Genomic DNA, 5,248 nt, shown 5'->3' on the forward strand with positions numbered 1-5,248 from the left:
AAGGAGGTTGTCAATGTATGGATGAATTTCTTCTGAAAAAGTTGATTGGACTGTACTCGAATCAACAATTATACATTTGTTGTATGTTGGTATATGATATCCTCAAATGAACAAATTTTTCAATATATAAAACTGTATGATACTCTCAATGCAGCAAAGAGATAAGCTTTGAAATTGTAAATAGAAGCAAAACCAAATTATAACCAACGAAAATCATGTCTCGCAGGTGTACCCGACTGCTAGTCATTCTTTCAAATGGCAGCACCAACAGCTATTTCCTTTCTAGATTGTCGTCCTTATTCTGCAATCTGCCTTTCTTTCGAGCAGAACTTATTTTTTTTTTGATTTGGTGGGCACCATATCGTATTCCTCACAGAGATCGACTTGTTCTTGTAGAGAAATATTCTTCAGTGCCACTTCTGAAAAACCCCAACAAATCATCTAATGATCCTAACATAACGGATATAGATATTTGTACGAAGAATTGTCATAACGTACTTGAATTCATCGCCAACTGATTTCTTTTCAATGTCAGCAGAAGCATTAAATGATAATGTTCGTACAAGGAATTCCGTACCTGTGATTGAACTTACATTTGCCTGCACTATATTCCATTTTTCTGAATTTTGGAGAGGATTTTGTCCAACAATTTCTCTTAAAACTAATAAAGGGCTCGAAACAAAACTGAGAAATCTCAATAGGTCCTTATTGATATGACTTCATGGAGTTTGTGCGCCTTTCATGCTAAATAATTTTGCTTAATTTGGGACAAGTCAATTTTCTAACATTTTTTTGAGATATTTCGCTCGTGTGTTGTAAGAGTGTTATTATCTTTCTTAAAACGCCTGAGGAAGCCGATGAGGCAAAACATTCCTGGTTGATTTTTGATTTTGAAAAAAAAAGAAATCAATCTTTTATATTCTATAGGCTGTCCCAAATTCGATACCAACTGAGAGTATCTCGAAAATTATAAGACTTAAGTCCTTGTACAACCCAAGCAACGCAACAACGATCCGATATCGCTAGCGTGTATCTTTCGTGTTCATCCCATATTTTAACCGCATACCCACCAACGCTACAGAAAGCTCCCAGTCGGCGTCGGTTCCATAGTTCCATATATCATGTTGTCGAGCGACCAGGCAGGTCAATTTCCAAGCAACATTCCCTTCAGATTCTTGTCCCACCAAAGCAGCAACAGCGACGCGACAACTAACCGATGTCGCCAGGATGTATCCCAAATTGCCTGATTTTGGCTCTTTCTGGTACTTCCAGACTAGATAAGTAAAAACTTTGAAAGGAATACTGTGCTCGATTTCTCTTGAAAAGTCCATTTGTGGAAAACGTTTCACGATATCTCCAATATATTATTCCTAAATTTCGATATTTTGTCGATTTCGAAAATGTCCCATAATTTCTTTATTTTCTAAAATATCTGAAAACGATAAGAACTTTCTACAGGCACTTTTTTCACTGGAAAAACGGCACTATATTCAACTTCATATTAGGTATCTCCTGCACTAAGGGTGGCATAAAAATTTGTTTATTTCAAATGCGGATGGTATCTTCCTTTGATTTCATGTTACGCAACAAAAAATTGCTTTTCAATAATATATATGTAACAAATTAAAACGCAGGTTTGTTCGTAGGCGAAACTTTTCATCGACGAAAGCAAGATGGCGTACGGTTATCTAGCACGTGGCGGTGCTCTAACAAAGGATCAGGTGAAATATGTATCACGCTGGTTGATCAGGCAAGAAAATTACAAGGAATAGGGCCCTCAGAGCTATGCGGCGGCAAAGTACGTTACATTTATTGGAATTGGAGCATATAATGCATTGAGCATAGGTTCTATACTCTTCTTTCCTCGACATTCAGTTTTCAGACATTACCATTGTGTTATAAATGGGGCAAAATTAACAATTGCTTGCATATATACTAACTCACAAAGAAACTGCAACACCCAGAAGGAGCTGTTTAAATTTAAAATTTTTTTGATGAAACATAAATAGTATAGCAAGGAGTAGGTAAATAATTAAAATTTGGAAGGTTTTTCCATAAAAACATTTTTTGTTACTTAAATATTATTGTCGTTTTTTGCAAATATTTTAGATTTTCCAAAAAACCAGCTGTTTGAGGAGATCCAAAGTCGAAGTTTAGTTGTTTCTAAAATACCTAGAGTACGTGTACGCAGAATTTATCGCCATTGACATTGCACGTGAAGTGAAGAGTTTTGATGAGGTAATTTTTGTGATATGAGTATACTATATTTTTATCACATTTCATGGCAGTATCGGATTCGGAAATAAAGTCTTCATGTTGTTAAAAATAAAATAACATTGTGTTCGTTTTGTTCCATTTCATTCAGGCTTGATAAAATATAAAAGATAGTAAAAAGTACTTTCGCTGTCAGCTAAGAGCGTCTCGTTTGCTTGTCAAGGTTAATATTATCTGGCGGTTCTCCTCTGAAAAAAACGATTCCGTGCTGAAAAGAGTAACTATATCTACTGATCGAAGAATCTACAAACTTCTACTGTCTTTATATACCAAAGCTTAAGAAAGTGTACGTACGTAGTCAAGGGCTTTCACGGGCTTGTTCAAATTCATAATCAGGGCGGTTACTCATCCAAATGCTGAAATCACTCGAAGTAGCTTCTTTTCATGGGAGTGTTAGGGTGTTCCTAATTAAAGGGAAAATATTCCTTTAGCCGGCATTACGCATGTTCATTATTAACCGTTTACGCAATCTATCGTTTCAGTTACTGAATATGAAAAAACCTTCTCATGTCGTCTGTATGATCTATCTGTAGATAGGTTTTAGAATTGTTTTCTCTATCGTCTGTAACTGTAACGATGGGAAAATAGTTTGTTGAAAACGACGTATATGATATTTTGAGCATGCTGGTTGACAATATATTCGATAATAATCAATAACTGTTTCACATTAATATTTCATTTTGATCTTTTAGCTCATGAGTGAATGGAGCAATTGGTATATTAATTGAGTATATCTGGATTCTCCTAGAAAGCATCATCCATATTCACCTTTATCCGGATGAAGAATTTCCACATTTTCTATTTTCTCAATGAGATTTTTTTTTATTCCATGTTTTTGATAAAAGGCCATGTATACCTTGAATGAAGAATTATCATTTATGTTTTGATTTGATTCTTACCACTTATATCTGGAGTTCTTTGTCTGACTATTCCATTTTTATTTTCTTCTTCATATCTAATGCTAGCCTTCACTCTATAGACGAGCAGTTGACTTGTTATTGAAACCTTGTTGTTCCAAATCTAAAGGCATCCATGCTTGAAGTAGTGAACTTTAGTTGGGGGCAATGTTCCAAACGTTCTATAATAGCAATCTTGCTAATGCTTAGCTCTATCTGCCTCCTATAAAATTTTTTGTGACTGCTGAAGTTGTGTAATGAGTATTTCATCTGATTAGCTTTACTTAACTCTACCTAATATATTCACTCTAAATCTTTACTATTATTATAAATGTGAAAGTCAACGTGTTTGTCAGTTTATTTGTATGTTTGTCTCCACCTAACTCCGGAACCATATGTCCCATTTTTATGGAATTATCACTTCAGTGAATTTATACAGAATTTATTCGAGTAGGTTTCCATGTGGGAACCTCCAAGAGATTTACATCCATTCTCCCAGTGCTGAGGGATGAGATTCCCAGCGAAAGAGTTGAAAAGAATATTTTTCTCTCGTTGATACCTACTTGTGTACTGCACGAAGCATTTCCATGATTCTTTTGGCATCGTCATCGGATGAAACCTGTCTTGTAATATTGAAAATTGGATTGTTAATTGCGTTCAATCGCTGGATATTATCGAGAACGAAAGAAAAAACGAAGAGAAAATTATTTACATATTCATTTCTGAGACCAGGTTATCAAACTTAAATGTAAAAAATTAAATTTTTTAACGATGAATCATGAGATGTTTCAATGATTATTATAAGTTTATGTAATTAGAAAAATATGAAGGTGATATAAAAGATATGCATCCTTAACTCTTGAGAAGCAGTTTATCGTCGAGATTCGCCTTACTGCAAATTGATCTATTGATCGAAATGTTGTTTTTTCAATCTTCGTTTTCTAGCACGCAGCAGGAATAATCAATATCCACCTCGAATTTGTTCCTTTCTCCTCTGAGAAAGAAAATAACACTCATGCAACAGAGAGCATTTCTGGATTGAGACGGAAACTTCAATTCTTATATTTCCAATTGAATTGTCTCTCTGAAGGATGGGTTGTTTTCTGTGCCAAGAGAAAATGTTTCAATTTGTCCAATTTTCCGAATTATAGGGAAACGAGCTGCCAAATGGTTTGATCGTCTATGCGGTGGTGCCTAGCTATTCGCAACGGAAACAGAACAATCGGACTTTTCTGGTCGCAGAAACGGGTCTTCATTTATCTAAGGTAGAACTCCAGATGCCCCACGTTTGGCGAGAATCCAAATGAGAAATCGTTTGTGGCGTTGGTTTTAATGTTGAGATATGTTTTACATTAAAAAGTGATATGGCTTGATTCGAAACTAAATCCTCAGGATGGATATGTTGATCGTTTACTAACCCCCGGTTTCATAAAGCTTGATCGGGGAATCAACGCTTGATTGGCGAATAAACGTCAATTTGTTTTCAATCTATAATTCAGTCAGGAGAATTTGGAATACCATTCTCCCACCGAATTATGATCTATATACGTCCATTCAATGATTCCCAGTTGCTACTTATTCAATATATGTAGGAATGAAAAAGTTTTAGTGACTTCGTTTTTGAAATCGAGTAACTGTCAAATCGTTGATCGGGCAATAAAAGTTTTATGAAACCCGCTGTCAGTGACATAGAAAACAGAACAGCCAGTATTGATGAATTTATAAGAAGTAAATTCTAATAATTTATTTGATGAAGTCAAGGGATGTAATGATCTGTTTTTCCACCATTAGAGTGGTTTTTTTATCGTATATTCCCCCAAAAAAAACGTATGCAATAATTCGGTTTTCTAGTCTTCAACACATCAGATACGTACCCCTGTTTTTTTCAATTTGTTTCAACAACGTCGATTCTTTGATTTCACCTCCGTCTGTCGACGCGTTGCCTTCAAATTATTGAAGAGTTGATTTGAGTTTTCATAGAATAATTTTAGGAAAATAGATTCGTTTAGTCAGTAAATACTTTGATTACCTATATAGTGCATTCAAGAATGACTGACAGTTGAGATTTTGTGTTGCGG

This window comes from Coccinella septempunctata, chromosome 8 (assembly GCF_907165205.1).
Source record: "Coccinella septempunctata chromosome 8, icCocSept1.1, whole genome shotgun sequence".
Taxonomy (NCBI): Eukaryota; Metazoa; Arthropoda; class Insecta; order Coleoptera; family Coccinellidae; genus Coccinella; species Coccinella septempunctata.